Source organism: Aedes albopictus, chromosome 1, assembly GCF_035046485.1.
Source record: "Aedes albopictus strain Foshan chromosome 1, AalbF5, whole genome shotgun sequence".
Classification (NCBI taxonomy): Eukaryota; Metazoa; Arthropoda; class Insecta; order Diptera; family Culicidae; genus Aedes; species Aedes albopictus.
Window position 1 is genome coordinate 145,211,485 of NC_085136.1, and position 15,002 is coordinate 145,226,486.

The 15,002-nt window shown below is 42.0% G+C and overlaps 1 long non-coding RNA gene across 2 annotated transcripts in view; it reads right to left on the bottom strand.

Moving 5' to 3' along the window:
• LOC134285204 (uncharacterized) overlaps positions 1-15,002 on the bottom strand; it is a 476,414-nt gene that overhangs the window by 199,289 nt on the left and 262,123 nt on the right. The window contains exon 2 of one of the 2 annotated variants that reach the window (XR_009996207.1): positions 350-10,460. The exons of the other annotated variant lie outside the window; for it this stretch is intronic. This is a non-coding gene — a long non-coding RNA (uncharacterized LOC134285204). Of the gene's footprint in view, positions 1-349; positions 10,461-15,002 lie in introns of those variants that run through there. 2 annotated transcript variants of the gene reach the window in all.

The window sequence follows — 15,002 nt, forward strand, 5'->3', positions numbered from 1 at the left end:
TCTAAAATATCCTAAGACCGTTTGAAACACCCTGGCATCCCCAGAAACGTCCATTAGGATCTCTCTCTAACCTCTGAAATGCCCTCCCAATGAAAAACCGTTAAAATATTTTAAAACTTCCCTCAAAAGTTTGTGAAACTCACTAAAATGATCCAGAAGCACCTAAAAGCATTCTCTGAATCTTCCTGAAACGTCCCTAAATTTCCTTCTGGTACCTCTGAATCGCCAACAAAACCGAATGAAATGCCCCTTAAATCCAATCAAATATTCCTGAAACTCTTGGAACCCGTTGAGATATCTAGAAACTCTCCTGGAACCTTCTCGAACCCTCCTCATAACTCTCTAGAAACAATTGCAAACCTCCCACCCCCCTTTCGACGCCATTGTCAATATGTTATTTTCTTAGGAGAGGAGTGGTAACTGAACTGATCCTTGTCTTCTGAAGCCTCCGGAAATCCCAACGAAACAGCTCAACACCCAGCTGGATCTTTTCTGAACCCTTTGAAATCTGAAATCTACGAAAATGCCCTAAATCGTCTTGATGCTGTTTCGAAACCCCGTAAAATGCCCCTGGAACGTCATGAACCACCACTGGAATTATCCTCCTCGTGAAGCGGATCTGGTGTGATGGTTCACTATCACGCCGAGGACCTGGGATCGAATCTCTCTCCCGAAAAGCTCGCAAAATTTTAGTTCTTCCTTCGGAAGGGAAATAAAGCGTGGGTCCCGAGATGAGCTTGGCTAGGGCTAAAAAGCTCGTTAATACAGAAAAAAAAAAGAAAGACCATCCCCTTCCAAATCATTCGCGATTTTTTCTGAAAGCTATTGAAATGCCGTAAACCCCTTGAAACTGCTCTATAACCTCCCTGATTTCCTTCTGAACCAATTCCAAAGTCTTTGAAAAGTCTCTAACGCTACTAATCTTCCCTTGAACACCTCTAGAATTCCTCTGCAGCCACATGAAACTTCCTGAAACTGTCTGGGACCCCTTCGAGATCCTGAAACCTCCTACACCCCATGAGATAATAAAGTGACACCATTTGGCAAGAGGGAGTTCGACTGGAGTGGGGTATCTAGTGAATTTCGGCATCTCAATCATGAACTTTGATGGCTACGCAGTATTGTTAAATCAAAACGACTTGTTATCTAACCCGATGTTTCGCCACTGTGGATGGTGTCTTCTTCAGAGGAAATTAAAATAAATTTATTTTTCCTATTGGCTGTGACTGTTGGTAATTGCTCCCTGCTTACCATACGTTTTTCTTTTTTTGTTCAATGTGATTTTGTCTAATTCTAACTGTCGGGTGGTGAAAATTTTTGTTACATACTGTGGATTACATAATTTGTGTTAAAAGTTACATTATTTGTCTTAATTTTAAATTTGATGTCTTACTCTTCGGATTTTATATTACTAGTTACCCAACAGTTGGAATTAGACAAAATCACATTGAACAAAAAACGAAAAACGTATCTCAAGTAGGGAACAATTAACAACAGTCACATTCAATAATAAAAATATAATTTTCTCCTAAAGAAGGCACCATCCAAAGTGTCGAAACGTCGGCTGCATGGCTGTCAAATCCGAGTTGCACAGAATGCAGTCAATTCTCCTTACCTGACCGTTTATTTGATTCAATTACGCAATTTGCTTGTGACTTGTTCGATATTAAGACGACAAGTTATTTTTTCATGCTAAATATAAAAAGTCAGTCGAGATGATTTTTTTTTACGACGAGCATCGCTATACCTTTTGAAGAAGTTAGTCCTCTGCGATCAATGAAGATCTCAAGGAAAACTATTTCGTTAAACTCTGATTTGGCCATACTTATGAAACAATGCAGAATACGTTGTTATAGGTATTATTCGATTAGATCGAACAATTTTGGGTCGGCTTGCAAGGCTTACCAAAAACCATTCGGTCCGCTGCACGATCCAGCTGAAAAAAAACCTTTGTGAAAAAGATGAAAATTCCATCCAGGTCTGCCATCCAAGGTTCTGTCGGAGTTTTCAGTGGACTAAATCGTCGTGGAGCTGAAGGAAGTCAAGCTGAGCTTGAGCTTGATTGACCACCCACAGTTGCTACTCCAGTATCACCTGATCAGCTACACTTACACTAAGAACCAATGAGATAGCTGCTTAGGACTAACAGAAATCTTCACTGTGTGAGCGATTGTGCGCCTGCTGCGTCAGGTTGCTGGTCAATGTGGCGGCAAGTGATGATTGCAATAATCGCTTGATGCCAACAGGTCATTGAGTCGTCTGCGCCTGCACAAGGTCATGTGAATGCCAGTGGTGGGGAATATTTATTTTTAACACAGTGTTCATGCATTGGTGCATGGAAGCCAGGCGTAAAGTGATAGATTGTGTGAAGGTAACTGTGAAAGTTGGAAGGAAATGAAACGGATTTGTTTTTCAATCCGTTTCTGGTTCTAGCAAAGATCTCTCTTCGGCAGTACTGCCGGGAGATAGAAATACAAACCAAAGCAATGAGAAGTAACGCCGTGCTGAAACTGTTTGGCGTACGGATATAGCACTAGGAACTGTCACATGTATCCCCACAGTGTGGTAAGCGCGCTGAGCACCATTCAACTGACGACTGCAAACACATGGAAGAAGATAACGATCCCAAGTGCAACAACTACGGCGATGACGACTCCCGTCGAATACGTGGAAATCCACAGAATTGCTAACAGAGCCAGCGAGAACGTGAATGGTATCCCTCTCCATCCAAGCTAACAGCAAGCTATCCAGCTTCCACCATCCTCGGTTCTATCACGCCACGCCTTGCAGTAACCGCAGTCCCTTCACCGAAAGGTTTGCACCTCCATCGGATCGATCACTATCATAGCAGCCTTCTGTCCCAAATAAGCTCTCCAAGTGAACATCAGGAAGTTCTAGGAGTTCCTCAGGCATTCCTCCTGGAGTTCGTCGATTTTTTTCCAGGAGTTTTTTGGGGATTTCTCCAGGAGTTACTCGGGAATTCTTCCAGAGTTGCTCGGGAATTTCTCCTTTAGTTGCTCGGAAATTCTTCAAGAGATTTTCGGATATGCCTCAAGGAGGATACCTCTAGGAGTTTCGGAAATTCCTCCATGATTTCTCGATAATTCTCGAATTTTGTCGGGAATTTCCTCCAAAAGTTCATTGAAAATCCCTCTAGAATTTACTCGGGAACTCTTCCAGAAGATTCTCGGGTAATGTTTCAGGAGTTTATCAGAAGTTCATCTGGATATACCTATGGATACCTGTTAATACCTCCAGGAAATCGTCGGAAATTCCCAGGAAACTCCTGGAGTAAGTTTTCTAGGGACCAAGAGTAAATCTCGAGGAACTGCCGGAAAAGAACCTCGAAAAACTATGAAGGAAAGCTCGTGGAATTCTTGGAGGGATTCCCGAGAAACTTGTAACTCCACAAAATATTCCCGAAGAATCCCAAGAGGAATTCCCAAGGAACTCCTGGAGGTTTTTCCGAGAAACTTTTTGAGGAATTCCCGAAGGAATTGTCGATGAACTTCTGGAGAAATTCCCGAGGAACTCCTGCAAGCATTCCCGAAGAATTCCTGGAAGGAATTTACCGAAGATTTCCTGTAGAAATTTAGGAGGATCTCTTGAAGGAATTCCGGAGGATCCTTGGATGAATTGAAAGGAACACCTGGAGGAATTGTTGAAGATCTTGTGGAGAAATTTTCGTCGATTTCCTCCATGGATCTCCTGAGGGAATTTCCGAGAAACTGCTGGAGGATTTTTCGATGATCGTCTGAAGAAGTTCTCGAGGATCTCCTGGAGGAATTCTCGTGGAACTCCTGGAAGAATTACCGTGGAGCTCCGAGAGGAATTTACGAGAATCTCCTGGAGGAACTCCCGAGGTTCTCTGGCAGGAATACTCGAAACTCCTGGAAGAATTCTTGATTCGATTCAATTTCGATTCGATTCGACCTCCTAGAGGAATTCCCGAGAAACTCCTGTAGAAATTTCCGAGGAACTCCTGGAAGAATTGTCAAGGAATTCCCGATAAACTTCCGGAAAAATTCCGAGGAACTCCGACAGAAATTTCCAAGGAACTTCTGTAAAAACTGCCGAGCACTTCCTGTAGGATCTCCTGGATGAATTCTTGAGAAATTCCTGAGATTTTTTGAGGATGCTCTGAAGGAGTTCCCGAGGATCTCCTGATGGAATTCCTAAGAGCTCCTAGAGGAATCCTCGATGAATTCCTAGAGAAGTTCCCGAAGATCTCGTGGAGGAATTTCCTAAGAGCTTGCCTAAGAGCTCCTTGAGAAATTCCCGAAGAACTCCTGGAGGAATTCCCGAGGAAGTTTTGAAGAAATTGCCGAGGAACTCCTGTAGAATTTTCCAATGAACTCCTGGAGGAACTTGTAGAAGAATTCCTGGGAGAATTCTCGAGAAACTCAACTCCTGAAGAAATTCTCGAGAAACTTATGAAAGAATTCCGGTGGAACTTCTAGAGGATGTTTCGAGGAATTTCTGGCACAATTTTCGAGGATCTCCTGGAGGAATTCCTGAGGATCTTTTGAAGGAACTGCCGAGGATTTGCATGAGGATAAGCATGAGGATTTGCTGAGGATCTTCTGCAGGAATTCACGAGGAACTCCTGGGAGAATTCTCGAGGACCACTTGGGGGAATTTCCGAGGATGATCTGGGGGAATTCCCGAGAAACTCCACGATGAATTCTCATAGATCTTCTGAAGGTATTCGCGAAAACTTCCTGGGAGATGTTCCGAAGGAATTCCTAGAGAAATTCCTGGACGTTTTTTGTGGAACTCGTGAAAATAAATCCGAGGAGCTTGTTAAGGAATTTTCGGGAAGCCCCCTTAAAATTGCCACGGAAATTCTGGAGAGAAGCATGCATTATTGCTGGATGACCTCACGATATATTCCTTCATATAAACCTAAGTGAGAACATGGCATAAATTTTGACTTCTAGTATTTTATTCTAAAGCCACAGTATGGGATGTGAAGACATGTGAAGACATTTTAACGTGCTTTGTGAAGATATTTGAATATTTCACCTGGCATCCCTGGTCAGGAACGACCTCTCCAAGCTGACTTGATGGCAGGGCACGAAGCCAGGGAGAAAACCTGAAGGAATCTCAATGGGATGATCATTGTTCAGAAGGAACTGGATAATGGATTATATAATATGAAAAAAAAATCTATGAATTCTTAGAGGAATCCTTGGAAGAATTTCCGAAAGAATCTTTGTAGGATTTTTGATGATTTTATTGAAAGAACTTTTAAAGAACTCTCTTACTAAAATTCTTGAAAATCCCCAAAGATATGAGGAAGTTTCTGGAATCTTAGTAGGAGTTTTTAAAAAAAACTGGAGAACTTTCTGGATAAAACTGCAGCAAATCCTGTAGAAATCTAAGGAAGAAATCTTGATTTAATCTCTAGAGAAATATCTGAAGAAACTTCAAGGAAATCTCAGGTTGAATTTATGGTCACTTTGATGAAGAAAAACCTGGAAAACCTTTAGTGGAATTCATAGAGAAGTTTTTTGACCAAGTTTTAAGAAAATTCCTGGAGACATATTTAGCAGCATTCTAGGAGGACTTTCTGAAAATATTCCTAGAGCATTCTTTGGACGTTTTTCTGGAGGAATTTCTGTAAGAACAGCTGAAAAACACCTAGATAAGCTTTTGTTCAAATCCACAAAAATTTTGTTTAGATATTTCTAGAAGAATCCCAGTAGAAGTTTCAAGAAAATGTTTCTGTTTAAAATTCCTTGAAGAACCGATCCAGAAACCCTTAATGTTATCCTTAGATAAAATGTCGGAGAAATTTCGTGGAGGCATATATGGCGGAAATCTTAAGGGAATCACTGGAGCAACTTCGCCTGATCCACTGAAAGTAACGAAGCAAAAATTTCTGGAGGAAAGTCTGTAGGTAGGGTTTGCTGGATGAGTCCCTGTATAAATTCCTGAACACATTCCTGCGGCAATTTTCAATGAAAACCCTGGATCAATTCCTGAACAAAACTCTAGTGCACTTCTTTGGAGACGAACCAGCCTTGGGCTGAAAGTCTCGATAATAAAGACATAACAAAATAGTGCACTTCTTGAAGAAATATCTGTATGAATTTTTGAAGGAATCTCTGAAAGATCTTTTGAAGAAACCACGGAAAAAAAATTGAAATAATCTTCCTGAAGGCATTCTACTATTGCAATCCCTGGACAAATTTCCGAAACATTTCCTAAAAAAAATCCTAGAAGAATTTCAAAAGTACTATCTGGCGAAATTTCAAAAGGAACCAGCGAAACAATTTTTTGAGAAATTGCAGATCAAATGTTTAAGAAAATATTAAAAAAGCCCTGAACAAATTCCTCGAAAAAGGATTTCTGAGGAAACCACTTGAAAAGTTATTGAAATAAACCTTGCTATATTTTAAGACCAAATTACTGGAGTAATTTCTGAAGAAAATCCTAGAGTAATTTAGGATGGAATCCATCCTTAAAGTATCCTAGAACAAACTTATGGAGGAACCTTCAGGGGAATTCCCAAAGGAATCCTTGGAAAAAAATCTGAAGGAATTCTAAAATTTGGATTCCCTGAAGGAGTTGCAGAAAGCATTTCTGAAGGAATCAGTGAAAAACTCCTGAAAGAATTCTCGTACAAATTTTTGAAAAAATCTATGGCGAAATTACTGAGGAAACCATGGGAGTTTTTCTAGAGGAGTTCTTGAAGAATTTTCTGGGGATCCTCTGGAGGAAATTTGAAGGAGGTTTTCGAATATTCCTGAATCCTGAAGCGATCAATGGATGTCCATTTTTCAGAGATTTGCATCCCTAGACTTGCTCATTTCTTGACATGTTAAAAAATGGTAAAATATGCAGTTGAATACTTACTGAAAGAAGTTCTTGGCGGATTTTATGAAGGAGTCCATGGAAGGAATCCTAGGAAGGTTTTATAAAGGAGTTCTAAAATTAACTGCTGGTATAATCTCTAGAATTTTTTGGAGAGAATTCTACAAAACGATGAATTTTGTAATGGAACTCTTGGAAGAACTCTTGAAGAAATTCTAAGAGCAAACTCCGTGTGCACTTCTGGCAGAATTTCTTAAAAATTTCCTGGAATATTTCCTGGAGTAGTAGCTGAAGGAATTCCTGAAGTGATTCCAGGAGGATTTTTACAGAAAGCCATGAAGGAATATTGAAATCATACATTAATGGATTTCTAAACGAATACTTTGATAAACTTCTGGAGGAATCTCTCAAAGCATTTATGAAAGTATCTCCAAAATATTTATCTAAATCCAGGGAGGAAATTTTTAAGGAATCTATGCACGATTTACTCAAATTATCTTCTGACAAAATTCGGAAAAAAAATAGCTAGTGAAATATTTGAAATAATCCTTTTTAGAAACTAAAGAAATCCCTGAAGAAAATTTCCGAAAGAATATTTGATGGATTTGTTTTTTTTTTCAAAAAGGGCTACTCATTATGCAGGAAAACCAGCAGTTGAGTCATCGTACTACTACTTAAAGCCTGTATCCGTAATAATCGGGACACAGAAATACAGCTGTAACTCTGTAATAGATACATTAAAATTGTTCAATTTTGACCCAATCAAATCTTAAGATGTGTTCATCTCGCCTTCAAAATTTCATGTGAATCGGTGCAGTACTTTTTGTTGTAGCAATGAAAGAGTAGAATGTGCGCCATTGAATTTTGTACAGCCCCTAGTTTTGCTTGTCAGCGCTGCAACTTTTGAATTCGTCAAAGGAAATGGCTGAAATTTTCAACACAAACCTCTCAATCTACATTTGTTGCATGGGCAAAATTTCAAAAAAATCGATGCACTATCAACTATTTTATAATCGAAACATGTATTGGGACTGAACATGATTTTAGCCCCTCAGACAGCAATTAGTCAGCACCCTCTATTGTATCAATTGTACTATTGAAAGTACTTTACCAATAATCATCAAATTTTACCGACATAATATACACATAATCAAACTACCTTCTGTGAAAATTTCATGAAAATTGGTAGAGAAATTCAAAAGTTATGAATAGGCAAACACCGCGCATGAAAAACATGAAAAAATTTCACTAACACTCACCCTTATCAACACCAGTAGCTTTCGAACCAATCGATAAAAGTTGATGAAATTTTGCAAGAAAGTGTCTCTATAAGTATCATAACTGCTAACGGAATTTCATAATTATCATAACAGAACTTTGAACTGTAGCGTAAAAGAACCACCTACTATGCGAATGAAAATTGGTCATGATTGTACAAAATGCTTAAAACCACATCTGTTTGTTTTTTATCCACAGTTAAAAGTAATGCATCGATTTTTATGAAATTTGGCACAAATAATAACCATACACCAAAGAGTTCTCAGTCAATTATTTGGCCAATTTTACCGATTCATTACAGAGCTACAGCCATACTTCTGTGTCCCGATTATTGCGGATACAGACTTTACTTTCAATCCAGAGCTCCCACGGTGGTGCAAACGGCCGAATTGAAAGATCTCCATCCTGGGCGATTGCTCGCCATCGCCTTGACCTGTGCGTGGCCTTGTCAAACTTTCTGTCGACTTTTTTGATTTCGTTGATGAAGCTGCTCCGCCATGAGCTTCTAGGTCCGACTCTGCTGCAATGTCTTGCTGGGTTCCAATCTAATGCTTGCTTGCTTGATTCGTTTCCCCTCTGTAGAGTGTGGCTGACCAACGCCACTTTTGCTCCCGAACTTGTGTCGCTATCGGCTTCTGATGACACCGACATTGGAGCTCCGCATTGGAGATCTAGTTGTCATACTACCATGCACGAACTACTTGATGAAGACATGCAGCCGTTGAGTGTTCACCACTGATACACACCAAGTTTCACTGGCGTATAGCAGCACAGATTACACGTTCGCGTTGGAAATTCAGATTCTTGTGCGTCGCCTTCTTGATCCGGGCACCTATGTCGATCTTGGTGCCACCATCGGCTGCCCTTCGGCTACCAAGATATTGGAAGCTTCCAATATTCTCCACTGCTTGCCCAGCTACCGTATAGCTGGAAGGGTTGACCGTTTTTAATCCAACGATTTGGTCTTGTTGACGTTGATGGTTAGACTTGCGATCGGCACGATCATTGAGCTTGCTCTGCATATCAGAGCGCCGTTGAGTTAGGAGAGCAATACCATCAGCCAATTCGAAGTCATTCAGGTGCTTCATGGTAATGGGCTGCCACAGCAATTCACGATTTGGTTCACGATCAATCGCACCTACCAGGACATCGTCGATTACGATGAGGGACAGTAGCGGTGATAGGATACATCATTGCCTCACTCCAGCAACGTCCGGATGGGATCATACAAGACACCATGGCATTATGCGATACTCTGCACGAAAATGTGCTTCAATGAGGCCGATGATTTCCTCAGGGACGCCACTATGCCTGAGAGCTTCCCACATGTTTTCGTGATTGAGACGGTCGATAGCTTTTTCGTAATCAATGAATACCAGGTAGAGAGATTCTCGGAACTCATTGATTTGCTCCAGAATGATATGTACAACATATCACCATATGTGTGATACATATGATCATATGATATGAGCGTTTCACTTCCTTCTAGAGAGCCGAATATCGCTGACGGGCTACGGCTTTGGCTCCTCGTGTTTTCGCTCGCACTATCGAGCAAAAAAACAACTCAACGGTGGCGAGGAGCATGTTTACCTCGTAGGCCAGAGTACAGCAGAATTTGACCTGACGCCAATATGTGTTCTCCAAAGTTTGGCCAACGGACTTCTCTCAGTCCAAGGATCTCCAACTTCATACGGCATGCCTCATAGGCTTGTTAAAATTCTTGTCCGTTGTCTCGCGCTTGCAGTCGTTGCCATTGAATCAGTTCGTACGATCATATGTATCATCTAAAGGACAAACAGTTACTGAAGTAGCGAAGGTGTGCTCTAATTGAAGGATTTAAGCTTGATAAATCTCTCGTACCTAGGAGTGATTTTACCTTGTAAGTTGACGCAACGTTGCCTTCATTATGCTGAAAACTGGAAGTAAGCCGAATCATTCGCATTACGACAAAATACTACCCATAAAACCGTGATTGACCCAAAAAGATTCTAATAACCGGTAACAATCAGCTTGAGCGTCCGGGAATGAAAATGACGAAAAAAAATGTTACCTACTCTAATTCCTGCCATTGTACAATCCCGCCACTCAATTTCCTCCATTCAACCACCACCAGGGGTCCTTCCTGATAAGCGCACGCAAAAATGAAGCAATATAATTTGCAGGTTAGACCTTTTACTCCCATTCTGTCACCTGACTGACCTGACTACGACGGCCGGCCTTCTCTCGTCCCGTCCGTCACGACACGGGCGACAAACGACAAAACGTAATTATATCGCGCACAGCTAGACGAAGCCTAGTATGACGACGCGTCAGTCAGCAATGGAATGCCAGTTCCACACACCCACTGTGCTGCTAAGCGTTACCTGAAATGAAAGGAAAAGAGAGGAAAAGTCGTTGAAATTAGTCGTTCTCTGGCAGTTGAATGGGACAAAAGTCGACGAGCAGTTTTCTTTTATTTCTTTAGAGAGGTAGCAACATTTTGGCGCGGGGCGTTGATCTTAATCAATTGAAACTTTTTTTGTGCTGATTAACGTTCTTTAATTACGCAATTTTGGAAACTTTGTCAAGCATGGGGAGTTGTCGTTGCCGTTACCGTTGCGTTGGCATCCAGCTCGGCAGGTTGGAATTGGATGACCCCCTGCCAGGCGGGAACGAGAGAATCGATTTTTTCGTTTCACTGACTCCCGGAAAGTGCGGATTTTCATTTATTCCGGGGTGACACGTTTACTTTGAGTTTGAGCTGGAAACATCTAAGGGCGCATACACAACTTGACGCCATCGTCGTCGTCGGTCGGCCCTTCATGAATCTAGGTGTGACTGACTTGTCCGCTGCCAACACGCCCGGTATCAAGTGGCCGTGTTCCTTTGAGTCTGACGCGTCGCGGATGGCGTCTGTGTTGACACAGTCAAAGTGTGAACCACTTCACTGTGTTCCTTTGGAGAACGCTGCAGCGGCGTAGCAGACGCTAACAAATAGTAACGATTTTGGAGATGGATAAAGCTGCCCGCAAGGAAACCCTGACCCACGCCTACTCACACGTCCGTGCACCACGTAAAAGCCATCAAAGGGTGACGGAGCATTCGCTTCCGCTAGCTGAAGAGATGGGTACGGATTATCGCCTCGATGTGCCTTCTCGGCGTTGGTACCCGACCCGCACTACTGTTGCCTATTCCAGAAGAGCTTTCGGCCCGCCGGAGGTGGTGAGACGGCAGAATTCTGATGTCCCCCCGTCAGCCGGCAGCCGGCATAAAGCCATACGGTGAACAGATTAGCAGCATCAACAACATATGCAACTCATGGCGTAAAGTTTGTGTCCGGAGGACTATGATGACGGGTCGCAGCGTGGCGAGGCTCGAAGTCAGCCAGCAGGAATCAAACCGTAACGATCTCGCTTGGTAGGCAATTTTCAGAACCTGGCACATCATCCATCCCCCCGTCCTGGACTGTTCCAGGGCAGGTATGGACCAGCAGCCAGCCGGCGCGCGAGTGCAAGAAAGCGCCAACCCGTCAACAACGGTTGACTCGCGACGACGACGATCCGGCAGCGGGCGGTAATTATGTACCATTAAAGTTTTTTAATAGGAATAATCGAGATAATGAGCTAAAGTTTTGTGAGATCGCGTTTTTTTTCCTGATGTTGAAGCGCTGAGTCTAGGGAGTCGATGAGATGCACTTCTTGTGGCAGCCAGCGTTTCCGAACATCGTCTTCGATGTCGTCGCCACCGATGGTGTGAAGTGGATTTTAACGCGTCTTGTCATTAACCTAATTTGCGAGTAAACAGATTTCGTAGTCGGTGCCGACAATCCGGAAGACGTGTGCGCGCTTCGGGAGCAATAGTGGTGTCAATAATGGTGTTGGGAAAGATGATGATGATGATGATGATGGTGATGGGATGCATGGGTTAATGCGATGGAGGGAACATATGAGTGTTGATCGATATGAGTAAAATTAGGTGTTAACGAAGTGTGAACTGTAGAACCGCTTCTTTTGAGTAGCGTGAAAAGCTCTTAGTTGTCGTTCCGAGCTTGGATAAGGCCCTTCATTATAGCATATATGGATGCATAGAAATATGCAGAACGGAAATTTTTAATGACAATTAAATCCGTGCAAATCGTGTATAAGCTGTCGATGACACTTGATAAGGATTCGATTGAAGTACATATCATGCAAATTTTCTGGATTCTATAAAAAAAAACTTAATTAACCCACCTAGCGGTGATAATGCTTTTCTGAACCCATATTAGGAAAACTCAAGTGACATGTAGATTAATATCGAACTTTCATACGTTTAACAATAATCAATTTCATGACGCCAGAAATGATATCGTTTATCTGGCTTTCGATATCCTGAAAATTGAGCCAACATTTTGGATTTAAGTCCGCCATCTTGGAAATACTGGTCGTTATTTTTAGACTTCAGACTTTTTATCCATATCATTGCATTGCATAGAGACTTAAACACCATTCACCAGCCACCATCTTGGCTTCCCGATCGCCATCTTGGCAATTCTGGTTGTTGTTTTTGGATTCCGAAAATTCTCCCTATAGCAAATATACCCATATTTAATGATTTATTAGCCTTAAGCTCTATTAAACAGCCGAATTTTGGGAGACTATCTTAGATTTTAGATTGCCAACTTGGATATGCTGGTTGCCATTTTTGGACTCCGGCATCTTCCTCATACCCAATATAACCATAGTGCATGGTTTTAGTGCCTAAAACTTCATTAACCCTCAGAGCCCAGGACAAACTTTTTATTTTTAATCGACTGATACTCAGTGTAGCGGTATCCGAAGATAAGAAAAATAAATCAGCATGAATAGGCAATTAAATCGATTTAAATAAAAGTTTGCAATTTGGAACGAACAGCAGTATATTTGCAACAGACATACAAAATGAACACTCGCAATATGGAAATAAATCCTGCGTGAAACTTCGCTCAATATGGCCAGTTCACTCACTTGGCGCGCAGATTACTCATCTCGCAAAGCATGGGCTCGGGTCCGTTGGATTGAGTTGAATCTCCCAACTGGATCCCTTGTCGTTATGTAAGTTAAGAACAAGAAATTGCATAATTGAATAAAAGATTGGAACAGGCCAGTTAGATGCGAAAGGTTTGAGAGGGAAAGAGATAAAACAACTGATCGGCTCAAAAAGGTAATCGGGACTCGTCTTTTGACAAGATCGGTCTCTGGTTTCCGGAACGAAGACCTGAACTCATTTCGCGACTTATCTGAGGAATTCCCAACTTGACCTCGGCCACTTTAATCTGACCCGTGGAAGAGGCAACAGTGTGAAGGTTTCTTAAGTTAGCTTCGCGGTGTGTTTTATAAGGTTTGCAAAACGTGAGAAGTGTCCGAGTTTCAGTGTAATAATTGTTAGTTTCTTCCTTTCCGTTAGGTGTAGTGCTAGTTAAAAGATAAATTAATTAGCAGGTGCGGTTCTGTGCGTGATTCGGAAATCAGATAAAAAGGTAATTCTAGTGCTATCGATTTATAACATGTAGCTCACACAGTCGAACAGCCGTTCGACGGCTATTTTTTGTCAGTTTTATTTCGCCGCCTCACCGCCGGCTCGGCACCCCGCGCCCTATTGACGCAGTCTAGTGACGTCATCGTACCACACTGTTGACCCCACGAGCCAGCTTTAAAGGTCCCAACTACCGGCCGGAGTTGGAAGGGAGTGCAACCGCCAAACAAGCACTCCGGAAAGAGCCACGTTTCCGCCTGTGGATCACTCGCCGACGTCGAAATTGGTGAGCAATCATCCACGTTTTTTTTGCGCCATTCATTTCACGGTGCCATTGTTCACTGGTGAACCAAAGGCAGCGCAGCGACGCGACGGGACGGACGAAGAGGCGTCGGTAAAACAGAAGCGAATCTGTAAGTAGAAGCCTGACAATTGTCCGCATGCATGTAAACGGTGGGAAAAGGTAGCACCGGTTGAAAGTGAATCGATAGCAAGGAGTGGAAGTAGAAAGATAGTGAGAGAGGAAAATCCGCACAGTTAGAATAGGTGAGAGTTGAGGAAAGCTAAATGGAACAGGAAAGGAAGTAGGGTACCCGAGTAAAATGTTTGAAGAATATATGTTCCAAATTGTATATAGATCGTGTTAACTGTTTAAATTGATAGATGATGCCTTTGTGAATTTTTCCGTGGTTGTTGCACTGTCCTGAAGAGTCTTCTCACGTTTCGGTCGTTTAGTTGTAAGGTCTTGTTCGTGTTGTACTCCAAGTGTGGACTGCTTGGGATTCTCAGTCCTCCATTGCTGTCTCCGAAACGTGTAGATTAATGTCTTCGAGGTAGTTGGCCTGTGATGAGAATTGGTCGTCGTGGTGTTTTCGTTCCGGTAGAAAGACGGGATTCTTATTACCTTTTGAGCTTGTCACGAGTGGGTAGTTGTCAAACCGGAAGTCCATGCTTGAACCTGATTTGCACCGGAAATAAGTGTTCCCTGATGCTATATTTGTTCTACAGCTGCCTTTTGGCTGCTTTTTCAATAATTAGCGGATGATTCTCGGTAGATCAATCAAAGTGGAATCTAAATCTGGCCTTTAATTTGTTAGCGAAGCGTGCTTTTGCAAATTGGAATCAATTTTGTAAATTGGGTCAAAAAACGATAAACGCCTAAAAGTATGCAATGATCGAGTAATAACTCGTTGGCTAAAAGTATGACCCGTGTTTGAATTTTAGGTAGATTAATCACATGAGTTAAACTTTTAAAAGAAGGGCTCAAATATACGAAACAAATTCTCCATAGACATCAAACTTCTAAAATCATCTTTTCAGGTGCAAAATGATTATGATCACGAAATTAGGTTTGAGGGAGTCCTACCGGAAGTACACTCCTGGGACCAAGTTTCAGACGAAACTCATGCCAGAAAGCAGCCTCGGCATTGTGT